This window comes from Pteropus alecto, unplaced genomic scaffold (genome assembly GCF_000325575.1).
Source record: "Pteropus alecto unplaced genomic scaffold, ASM32557v1 scaffold106, whole genome shotgun sequence".
In the NCBI taxonomy this organism is placed as follows: domain Eukaryota; kingdom Metazoa; phylum Chordata; class Mammalia; order Chiroptera; family Pteropodidae; genus Pteropus; species Pteropus alecto.
The window spans coordinates 9,393,077-9,406,331 of NW_006442103.1; the positions used below are offsets into that span (position 1 = coordinate 9,393,077).

At 35.7% G+C, this 13,255-nt stretch overlaps 1 pseudogene; it reads left to right on the forward strand.

The window, feature by feature from the left end:
• LOC102898957 overlaps positions 1–1,393 on the forward strand; it is a 2,559-nt pseudogene extending 1,166 nt beyond the window's left edge.
• Positions 1,394–13,255: the final 11,862 nt, after the last annotated feature.

Sequence of the window (13,255 nt, forward strand, 5' to 3'; positions counted from 1 at the left end):
GATGTGAATGTTTTCAATACCATCCTTACCACCAGAAGCTATCTTCATCTTCACAGAGTGTTGTACACCAAGTACAACCAGCATGATATGAACAAAGTTCTGGAACTGGACATGAAAGGTGACCTCGAGTTTGCAAAGCATTCCACAAACAAGCCGATGTTCTCTGCTGAGAAGCTTCATCCTAAGCTGGAACGCATCATAAGACCTTGATCAGAATTATAGTTTCCCGTTCTGAAATCGACATGAATAATATCAAGGAATGCTATCAGAAGTTGAATAGTACCTCTCTCTGCCAAGCCATCCTGGGTGAAACCAAAAGAGGTTATGAAAAAAATTTCAAAAAAAAAAAGAAAAAAGAAAAAAAATCCTAGTGGCTCTCTGTGGAAAACCAAGAAACATTCCTTTGATGATCTCAAGCTTTTCGATCAGAAGATTTTTTAAGTCATATCTTTTCATTCTATACTATAGACTTAAATAGGAAAGTTTCTTCAGCAGAATTTGTGAAAACTATAGCCTATGAATCATTTTTATATCATAACTCTCTATAATAGAGATAAGTTTTTAAAAATATACATTTACTTCAACTATAAAACCCCGTAAACAGGTTGTTCTAGTAACATTACTTGAGAAAGATGTTTACGTAACAGAAAATAAAATGGTTTTTCAGGACAAAAAAAATGTACAACTAATCAGAATAACAGGTAACCAGAAAAATGCCCAGGTTAAATTACAATCAAAATGACTTTAAACAGAGGATTGAAGCTCTTAAAATAAATAGAAATTAAAATAACTTTAGCATTTTATATGAAATCAGTATGTTAGAAATGTCCGTTTTACTAATTTTATATAATTCCATATAGTAATGATACTTTTGACACAAAGAACTTTATAAAATAATGATAAATGAATACTATAATTATGCAAATTGCCTCAACATTTTGTTGATCCAACATTTACTGAGTAAGTGTACTGTGCTAAGCAGTATACGGACTACTAGAGACATGAAGGTAATGAAAGTCTCTGACTTCCAGTGAGGAGCTCACAGACTAATGATAGAGAGAGGATAAACAAATGATTTTTTATATATTTATTTTTAGTATGATTTTTTTGATCCATGAACAAATTTTGTAAATTTAGCAAATAAACAAATGGGGTTTTTTTTTAGTTTTTATTAAAGAAATCCACTTCGCAGTGGGCGGAAAAAGTCCTTACCACCAGAAGCTACCTTCATCTTCGCAGAGTGTTGTACACCAAGTACAACCAGCATGATATGAACAAAGTTCTGGAACTGGACATGAAAGGTGACCTCGAGTTTGCAAAGCATTCCACAAACAAGCCGATGTTCTCTGCTGAGAAGCTTCATCCTAAGCTGGAATGCATCATAAGACTTTGATCAGAATTATAGTTTCCCATTCTGAAATCGACATGAATAATATCAAAGAATGCTATCAGATGTTGAATTGTACCTCTCTCTGCCAAGCCATCCTGGGTGATACCAAAAGAGGTTATGAAAAAATTTTCAAAAAAAAAAGAAAAAAGAACTTCAACTATAAAACCCCATAAACAGGTTGTTATAGTAACATTACTTGAGAAAGATGTTTATGTAACAGAAAATAAAATGGTTTTTCAGGACAAAAAAAATGTACAACTAATCAGAATAACAGGTAACCAGAAAAATGCCCAGGTTAAATTACAATCAAAATGACTTTAAACAGAGGATTGAAGCTCTTAAAATAAATAGAAATTAAAATAACTTTAGCATTTTATATGAAATCAGTATGTTAGAAATGTCCGTTTTACTAATTTTATATAATTCCATATAGTAATGATACTTTTGACACAAAGAACTTTATAAAATAATGATAAATGAATACTATAATTATGCAAATTGCCTCAACATTTTGTTGATCCAACATTTACTGAGTAAGTGTACTGTGCTAAGCAGTATACGGACTACTAGAGACATGAAGGTAATGAAAGTCTCTGACTTCCAGTGAGGAGCTCACAGACTAATGATAGAGAGAGGATAAACAAATGATTTTTTATATATTTATTTTTAGTATGATTTTTTTGATCCATGAACAAATTTTGTAAATTTAGCAAATAAACAAATGGGGTTTTTTTTTAGTTTTTATTAAAGAAATCCACTTCGCAGTGGGCGGAAAAAGACTAAATGTAATTTGGCTCACTGACCAGTAGAGGGTGATAAAACATCAGAATGACAGCTTGCGAATGCCTTTATGAACCGCGTTGCAGGCTTTTTTCTTTAATTTGCCCAATTAATACTTTTCCCCAAACTCATGACATATTTATCTATGAATATACAAAGTATGTAGATCCATTCTGAATAAAATATGTTCATGATTTGGAAAAATATAGTGAAAAAATAATTTTCACTACTGTTTTATTTTTCATTTTACTTTACATTTTTTCCCCTATGTCCTACAGTATCATGAAAGCTCATCAACCAAATAAATACAACGCATTGTTTTTTTCTCACAAGTTTTGCAAATATAGTTTATCTCTTTTACCAGTATCTTTCCAAGAGTAGCCAAGTTAATGAAACACAATGTAATGGGTGCACCAATCTAGCTATAGTTGTTGACAGAAAATAAATAATAAAATCTTTATATTATCTGTGAATAGTATCCTTTTGAAGCATGAAATTTTGCTTATTTTCATTTATGAGATTTTCTTTGGCTATAATTCACATATGTAATAATTTTCAAAATGCAGCTATAGAAAAGCATTTTATATCAAACCACAGTGTGTTTTCTACAAAAAAGAAAGAAAGGAAGAAAGAAAGAAAGAAAGAAAAAGGGAGGTTTTTTTACCAGAATGTATTTTGTTTAAAATTATTGTGAAAGTGCCTCCTGTTCAGATTAGTATGGGTATTAATTGGCAGCTATTTGCAGAGAACCCACTAGATGCTCAATTTATGTGCCATAACAAATTAACAAATTACAGAAAACATGGCTGAGAACAACAGAAATTTACTCTCTCACAATTCAAAAGACCGAAAGTCCAAAATCAAGGTGTAAACAAAGTAGGCTTCTTCTGGAAGCTCTGACGAAGAATCTTTTCCTTGCCTCTCTCCTAGTTTCTGATGGTTGCCAGCAATCCTTGGCTTGTAGCTGCACCACACCAATATCTGCCTGTGTCTTCACATGGCTTTCTTTTAAGGACACCAGTCACTGGATTTAGGTCCCACCCAGTAAGATGTCATTTTAACTAATCACATCTACAATGACCCTGTTTCCAATAAGACCATACTCTGAGGTTCTAAATAGATATGAATTTTGGTGGAACACTATTCAACCCAGTATAAGTAGTAACGCTATTTTATATGTCTTCAAAAAAATCTTAAAAGAGAAAAGATAATATGGTTTTCTATTATGGAAATAATATGGAAACTGAATTACTATTTTCAGAATAGACATATCCCAAAGTACAATCAAATGAGTCTTTTTATTTTACTTTCCTTAATATTTTTACTTTATTTTATTTTACTTTTTATCTATTTTCATATTCATGTGTTTACACCTTGCCTTGCTCTATAAGAGTTTTGAGGTGTCTTACAATAAAAAGCATTTAGATAGTAATGTGCACAACATAAAATGTATGTAGCTCACTGTCAATAAACAGTATATGCTTTTTATTGAGACCCAGTAGAATTAGAGATTTACTAATAGATCTATTAAAACCCTCTCTACAAGTGGAATCCAAAAATTTCCATCATGTAAAATTCATGATCACATTATTGAAATGTCAAAAAAAATCCCTTTTCAATTAGTCTCCCAGTAACGATGTGTTTTGTTCTCATTTATGAGATGTGTAAGAAATAGATCAGTTATTGCAAATGTGCACCATACACTGAACTGAGAAAGCCCCCAAATAATCACAAAGTAGTCATTTTCTGATCCTTCATCCTAAGGAAGATACTACTTTTAACTGGTCCCTAGTTGAGAACTGCAGCCAGGTGGAGGACGGGAGCCAATTACCAATTGAGTTCTATCTTAATTCGCATTATCTCAGAAACATCACAGTTTTAAGATAGAATGAGAAATCAAGACCAGAGACTGCTAAGACACGGATGATAAAGGGAAATACGGTCAGTTGCACAGTTCTCAATATCAGATCAAAGGAAACACATCACCTTCTCAGGAGAACCCACGATTTTGGTAGCAATGAGTTGTTTCAAAAATGTCTCGCTGAATGGCAAAGGGAGAAGATTGTCCTTTAAAAATCTCTAAAGTAATTGCAATAAGAGGAAAGATTGCTCTTTGTCAATCATTTTGTTAAACTGAAGGCCATAATGCTAAAACAACTCGGCCAAGGCGGTTATGGAAGGGCTAAGGTAACACAACCCCCGTGATTGTTCCAGCTTATTCCAAGGATAGAAATTAAATTAACTGGAAGAGTAACTGAAACAAATATTCTTTAATCACACCTCCCAAAATATCCCCCTCACACCTGGCCTTTTGTATGTACAGGTGGTAGACTCTCCAGGCTTGTGCTCACTGATGAGAAAACAGACAGGTAATATTCTGAGCTGCTAGATCTATACATGCTTTAAAAACAAATGAGCAGACAGTAAAGTTACATTTTTTAAGAAAATTAAAGAATCTAAGTGGAACACTGGACACATATTCAAATGGTTCCTGCAAGGAAACTCAGGATTTTCCTCAAGAAACAGTTCTGGGGGCTTCAAGTCCAATACAGCAAACTCAGCAAAAAGCTTTGTCTTTTCTACTCCTCCACCTTCGGAAGCCTAATGACAACACAGAAACAAACCCAGAACAGTAAAGAGAACGGAAGGAGAGTTGCCAGTGGATGAGGGATTAAAATAAGATGTGAAATATGGAGAGACTTGAAAGCTGTGTTTGGATGAGAAAGAATGGGCAGTCCAACAAATGCAGGAAGGGATTTCAGTGTAGAAGAGGGTCAGTCTCCATGGTAGAAACCACAGACGCTTCAGACAGACTTGGCGGGTGCCTCAGAGAGCAGGAGGCAGCACGGAGGCTGAACAGAGGGATTAACTGAGAGCGTATCTAGTACATGACTGCACCAAACACCTGCCTACACTCCCTGCCCTCTTCTTCCATTTCTAAATACATGGAATACCAATGAGCATTTGATTCCTGGCCAAAAAATGTTTTCTTGTCTTGAAAAACTGAATAAACTGACTGAGGAGAGTTAGGAATGCTAAGGCTGGATGAGAGTGCCCCCAAGTAAAGCTCTCTCCATTTTTGCATTGGAGTGCCAAATCTTCCCCCACACAAAAAAAAATAACTATAAGGCTCCAGCATTCTTACCCTAAAATGAAGGCAACCCATGGATAAGGCTATTTATAGAAGCAGTTGCTGGCTGTCTACCAAAAGTTTGTGCTCCTCGTTCCTTAGTGTGATGCGTCTTCTGGGAGGTGGCTGTCCAGCCAGGGACTGAATTTTCCAGCCTCTCTTGCAGCCAGGTGTAGTCATCTAACTAGTGAAATGTGAGTAGAAGTGATGTGTATCACTTCTGGGCCAGGGCTTTTGGGAAAGGTTTGTTGTTTAACCTTCTGACAGCCAGAAGCAGAAGGCACCAAGGCCCAGGGAGATGCTACCAGCACCAGTGAAGGAGCCTTGTCTTCTGCATCACCACATGGAAGAAAGCCACCTGCCAATCAAAGCATTTGCATTGAACTATTATACAGATGAAAAACAAACATCCACTGTATAAAGCCACTGCAATTTAGAGGTTTACTTGGATAACTAGCATTCTCTCCCATATACACAGAACTATCCCACAGGAAGACAGACCAATAAATACGACAGAAAGAAACTCCTAAAAGCTAACTAGAACATCCCATTTATAAACTTGACAAGTAACTAAAGATCACAAGACCATAAGAAAGAAGACAAGCAACATAAAACGGAAAGACTGAGATAAATAGTACTGATCTTAGAGAAAAAACAGAGATTATCTATGGAATAGAAAAAGAAGCTTTAAATTTTTATATAAGCATTAGCAGAGAGATTTGGAAAGATACTGCCACTGCAAAGTTGGAACTGGATGTTCTTATCTCTTGCCCTGATGTCCCCACAGACCAAAGTAAAAATCCAAGAGAAGAAAGAGTTCTTGGAAGTTAAAGATATGATTGCTGAAATTTTAAAAAACAGTAGAAGGGTTGAAAAACAAAGCCTCGGACCTCTCCTAGAACATAAAGCAAAAGACAAAATGAGAGAAAACTTTAGAGAAAAGATGAAACAAAATCCAGAAGATCCAATATCCAGAAAATTAAAGTTCCAAAAAGAAAATTGGGGAAGAATAAAATAGCTTTTCTAAATTATATATATACATATGCACATATATGTAATTTATATATATCTACATATATAGTATAATATTATTTTGCTTTGTTTTATTTTATTTTACTTACTTATTTTTTGTTTGTTTTTGCCTAAGAGCAATGAGTGATTAATTCTCACACTGTAAATGTAGGGAGGGCTTTCCGTCACTAAATGAATTTATCAAAATGTTTACTGAGTAATGTAAAGATGATACACACTAATATTCTCAGAAAAATTGCAGTTAAACTGAGTAGCTTGGATTTGAATCAAATATGGCAGAAAAAGATAAAATGGAAAATATATATAAATTCCATTAATTCTAAAATATGGCATATTGGAAACCCTATAGCATTTTTTAAAAGGACTTGATGGATTTTATTTTAATAAGACATAGTGAAGAGGAAATGTTTTAAAGGATGTCATCAATTTTTTATTTAACTAAGCACTACCCTTCATTTTGAAGGAAATGATACAATTTCAAATCAGAACTTCCTTCTCAAGAAGTGATATGAAGACATAACACCAATTTAACATATAATCTTCAATAAAAACAAAGTTTATGCAATTTACTGAGAAATAAAATGGTTGTAGAATTTATTATATTAATCAATGTAATTCCCCATAGTCACAAGTATTATAGCTAAGAACAAATCGACATAATGAAAAGTTGAATAAACCAGTCAAGTTTATAGTTATCTTGATTTTTTCATTCACAAGTGATATGTAACTTTCCAAACAAATTCATTCAATAACCATTATCATACTTATTCTAATTTATAAAAATTAGAATTCTAATTTTATTCTTATTTAAAATTATAAAAAAATGAGTAGACAATCACATAATATCAAGGGTCTTCAATACAGCGAATTTCATTTTGTTAAGGAAAACAAAGTAAAAAACAATTAGTCCTTAAATTTTCTTAGCTCTCCATAGCATATGTTGTATAAAATTAAAGTTTGGCATATATATATGTGAATATATAAATGTGTGAATATATGTATATATATTTTTATATATGTATTTATACATCTAAATACATATATTTATACATGTATACAAATATATATACTTATCATCTCTTCTAGAATTAAATAAAGACATAAGTATTCCTAGTAAAAGGGATATATGAGTGCCAAGAAAACAGAATGAAAGAAGATCATCTATACACAACATTATAAAATTTCAGAACACCAAATATTAAGAGATTTTTTTAATTAGTTACATTTTTTATTACGGTACAAACACATAACACAAGATCTACCTTCTTGGCAAATTCTTAAATGTACAGTGCAGTATAGTTAACTATAGGCACAATGTTGTAGAGCAGACCTCTAGAATTTATTCATCTTGCATAACAAACTACCAGGATGAGGCCCCAACCCTGGCGGATGGTGTAACCTTAGACACCAAGGTCTCAGGGAACAACCTACTCCTTCGCATTCTCACAGAGCCCTGAAGGACGCAGCCTCTCCTTCTGGAGTGCGGTCAAGGAGACTTGGGAGGAAAGTTCTGACGACGAGAGGATGTGCATCTGCACAGGGCTCTACACAACTGAAGGGCTGAGACTGAAAATGGCCTTCAGCCACTTATTCATTGGTCAGACCTAACTTCTGATAGCAACGTTCTCCCAATCCCCAGCAAGCTTGGAGGGAGTCATAAAGGCAGCTTTTGGCAAGATCTCTGGCACAAGAAAAATTCTGATTCTCAACATGGATTGTGTCACCAGAGGGTCAGGAAGAACACAAAGAGTTAATACCAGTGAACGAAAGGTTCCTTTATCTCTACAGTGTATCTTTAGAATGGTAATCTTATTGTTACCCTGATTACAAACATCAGCTTACTACAGCAAAGGTAAGGTGACAAGCCATTCAGGGCATTTAAACCATTAAGAAATAAAATTTTATCTGTGCATTTGTGTATGTGCTTTCACAAAAAAGATCTGAAGACTATATTGCAGGCTCCACTGGGCAAATTTATTATGTAGTTTATTGTTTATTAAACACAGGACAATTAAATTTTCAGTGACATCTATTAAAGATGTCAGTGTCAATTTTAGAATTATTACTATTATATTGTTTTTCTGACAACATTTAACATACAAGGATTGATTGCCCATTGAGATCATTCTTGGTTCTTGAAAGAACAACCATATTATCACATAATTACCTAACCCTGCTTCCCATTTTCTAAAATAGTGGGGCAAAGGGTCAGAAGGCGACTTTGTTTTAGAGCACTTGAAATTTCAGAGAAACCATCACTGCGATGTCCATATCTTTCAATGCTATTAAAATGCAGACTTTTGTAAACATTCAGTTCCTGTCCTCGTGGATCTCATCAATCTCAACTCCATCCACATGTCCAAGCTGGAAACCCTGGAGCAATTCTTGCCCTCTCCCTCTGCTTCATTCTCTGTATCCAATCACCCCCTACAGTCCTGTTGACCGTAGCTCTAAAATACATCGTGAACCTTACTAGGCATCAGGCATTCCTCTGAACTTTACATATATTAACTTACTTATTCTTCTTAACAACCCTATTAGGCATTCTAGTACACTACCACTTTAAGATGAGGAAACGGATGCCTAGAGAAGTTAAATGACTTGCCCAAAGTCACGCAACTGGAAGAGAAGCCAACAATCACCTCCGAACTCACCCTCTTCATTCACACCTGTCATCCCCTGATCTGATGTCCACCCAGTAGCCAGTGCAATTGTTGAAAACAAGCAACTTCTACCCAGAACCAGAGACTCTGTTAAGGTGAAAACAGAAAACAACACTTCTTTTCTTCCCAAAAGCCTGATCAAACTAGCTCTGCAGGACAGATTCTTCCCTAGGGCCTAGGGCAAGCCCCTTGACTTTTACGGTACTTTCGGTTAAAAAAAAAAATCCTTCTTTTTAATCACAAAGTAGTTTCATTTTAAGAATAAAAATGTCCAGTCCAATGTGTTGGTCAAAATTGAACTTTGTTGCAGTTAATGCTTCCTCCCATCACCCATCCGAACTGCTTGGGCTGGAGGCCTTTGTGGTGAGGGGGTCAGCTCCTCTCTCCCTACCCCTCTCCTCTTCATTCTCTCAGCTGGCCTTTGGCCAGTCAGGGGTGGAACGGCCAGACAAGGAAGAGAGATAAGGGACAAGAACGTTCTTGTTTGACAAACATAGATGTAACCTAGCATTTGGTATACTTCGGCCATAGCAGGTGTTTAAAAATCGACTCTTGCTCTCAGAGTTGTTTTTATGAGCACCTTAGATATTTCCCCGTGGATTCCTCTGACTGTAGCTTCCTCGAAGTTGGCAAAGCCTCTGTCTCAGCTGGACACTTACGCACCCACCCAGCCTCACCTTCAGCCACTGAATCTAATGGCACATCTCCAGCCTCCTTCTGCTTAAGTTTCCTGGTTTAAGCAGAAGGTCTCTTGGACATGGTGTCTTTTTAAATGATCTCAGGCATATAGTCCTAGCAAAGGTTTTATACTTATAAGATGTCCATGAAGGGATCGCAGTTACTTTCCAAATGCAATTCCTTATTCCGTTGCTAGTAAACTATTTTCCAAGTATTTCTGTGTTCCACAGAATCCAGAAGATGCAAGTCAAACCCTCCTTAAAACCTCCCTCACTGGCCCTGAGGTGGAGTAACATCTGTCCCACCAATGTCCCATGGGAGTAAGGAAGACACACAACACATTGAAGATTCTTTGCATGGGAATCTTTCAAATCGCAACGAGGTCCTCAACCCCCTTCAATTTTAGTACTTTTATAGCCTTAAGATAGGCAAGAGAGTAAGGATCCACAGAACGGGTTTTTAGCACCGTCTTTGTAACTCTGTCACTGATGGTCTGACTCCAACACTTGTCAACTGAGCATAAATAAATCAGAAGACTTTGATAAAATTAAAAATACAAAGTTTTATTCAAGGGTCTTAGAATTTGCAAATCCTAAGAAACACAACGAGGCGATAACCAGAGTGTTCTGAAGAAGAAAGCAACGCTGAGAGTTCTTACGGTGGAAAGTGCCTTCTTGAGAAGGTCAGTTCTGCAGTCTGAGCCTCTGGGTTGGTCTGAGATGGTAATCTTCCAGATGTCCAGCGGTCTGGATAAATGATGTCACATTGTCTAGACACGTGAACTTCGTTTCCTAAGTTCAGAGGGTTTTGTAGAGAGTTATCTATAGGACTTATGTATCTGCGGGCATTGACACACAACTGAAAAGTTCAAAAGTTTAAGTTCTCAGGCTAGTTAAAGTACGACTAGAATTGTTTCTTCATGCCTCGGCCTACTCGATTTTAGTAATTTAGCAGTTTGACTGAAGTGCCTCCTTTTTATCTCTTCCCTCTTTCCTCGCGCTTCACTTTGAAATGGGGGGGAGGAGCGGTAATTGGGACCTCGTCTGAAAGTGAGTCACAAAGATTCCCATTTTAACATCCTGTTAGAAATACTAAAATATTGTGTCTTTCCATTGCTATGAGGATTGACTGCTAATTCATTACTATGTTCTGTGGAGCACCGTGTGATGTGGCACTTGCCTATCTCTCGAGTCTTGTCTCATGCCACCCTTTCCGGGGCTCGGCCACACTGGTCTTGCAGGTCCTTAGATTCTCTAAGCTGTTACCTACTTCAGAACCTTCATACATGCCTAGAATGTTCTTTCTCCAACCACTCTTTGTCTTCTCATTTCTCAGGTGTCAGCTTAAATATGACTTCATGACAAAGGACTTTTCTTAAATAGTTCCCCACACCCACTCCATTATTCTCACTCATATATATGCTATTTTACTTTACAGCACTTATCACAAGCTACATAATTGTGTGTTTACTAGCTTGTGGCCATATGGCCAGAGACTGCATAACTCTTTATCAAAGCGTTTCTGTTTCCCTCTGGGCATACACTTGGACTACGTTTCCCAGCCTTCCTTACAGTTAGGAGCAGTCATGTGACTAAGTTGTAGAAAATGGAATGTAGGCATAAAAAAGACAACTTCCAGGCATAAAGCCTTCCAAATTTAACTCCATTACAGTTGTGAACCTCATTTAGGAAACCGTGATGTAAAGGGGTTCTGCCACTTACCGATTGTGTAACCTTGAGAGAGTTGCTCAATCTCCTTGTGCCTCAGTTTCTTCATCTGTAAAAGAGAAGAATAATACCTACCTCATTGAATAGTGAGGTTTAAATAAACAAAAACAAGAAAGTGGTTAGACTAGAAAAATGCTTAGTACAAATACGTGCTCAATAAATGCTGTTCGTATTACTGTTATTATAAAGTAACAATAATAATATCAGCAAATATATGGAATAAGAGAAATACAGATTTGCAAGGTTTAAACTGATAATGTAGAGGAAATAGACATTGTCCACATTATAAAAGAACTTTTAAAATCATAACCAATAAACATGTATTAGGATTAACAAAGCTTGGCTACATGATAGATAAGAAGTAGAAGAGAAATTCAGTATCAAAGTCTTAGATACACCTGCCAATTGCAGATCAGTGAGAAATGAAAGTAAAGGAATTCCGAAAATATAACATAGCCATTCAGATTGACAAACAACAACAAAAAATCAGTTTATATACAACTTTTCAGAAACACGACCATGGTATAAGTCAAAGCACATCTGTATTCTGCAATACAAATGCCACTCTAATCAGCAAAGACAGATGGGAGCCCTTTCCTCCTGCCTTTGCCCCATCTATGCCACATAACCACTACATCCCTCTTCTACTAACAACTTCTGTATGGGAGGCAGTAACGTCACTCTCGTTCTATCTGCCCAGGCTCATCATATTAGTGCAAGACCAATACATTTGCTACCCCCAAAAATGTTACTACAGATGAAGGTGCTTGATTAGCTAAGCTATGTGTTAAGAAATCAAGTCTGCACTAAAAATAAAGCTAAAAATTGAAGCAAATCACTGGATAAAGTTGATAAAAACTTGCTTTTAAATCAGTTGTTTGTGCATTTACTTCGGTTTCCTTTCCTACATGTCATTGGAAAATTTTTTTCTTTTACTCTTTACCATCCGCGTTATTATTCTGGTTTTTTGCTTATTAGTCATCAGGGTGAGGTTTTGCTACAATATCCTTGGCCAAAGTGACTTGCCATGCATGTAGCAGTCTTCTTGTTCCCACGAAGGAAACTCCTATCTTTTCTTAGCTAGTATTTTGAAGTGTGCCAAAGAAAAGAAATGGTACTGGGTGTCCCAACATACTTTAAGTCTTGGCCCTCTCTTTCCTCAATGAATGAATGAATGAATGAATTCTTAAGATTTAAAGGAGAAGTTAAAATGAGTAGAGTTAAATATGGCATTCGAAGTATCAGCCTAATTGGCCTACTGCATATTCCAACAGTAATTCTTTTCAGATTGAAAATCAAAACCACAGATATGGAGGAAGATACTGCTTGGAACTTTCTGTGTTATAGATTCATTTTTTATAACAAATCTTCTTTATCTGCCTATTTAGAAACTACTCTAGTAAAAACAATTGTTAAACTCTTAAAATTTTTTTAATCTTAACCAATTCTTTGGAAACATGAATATTCATTCCTTCTTAGAAAGATTATACAAATGAAACTTACTCTTTCCAACTAGGAAATTACATTCGATTGCATTAGTGATTTGATTGCTATCATAATAGCAACAGAATGACAGTAATTGTCTATGGGCTATTAATTTGAAGTATATTAAACACATCAGAATCTAGAAAGCCTCTGAGTGTAAGTATTCAAAGAACATGTAAGCTAAAAGCTTAAATCAAGTCCATCTATGGATGGGCTTTTTTGTTGTTGTTAAAGATAAAAATCTTTTGTGCTAATTTAAGATTCTCCTTGGTTTAAGATTTTGAATGCAGTAAAAAAATCTATATACCTCAGACACTTTACTAATCAAGAAGGTCAGGTTAAGGTTATAAGAGGCATTTCTCCAACTCAC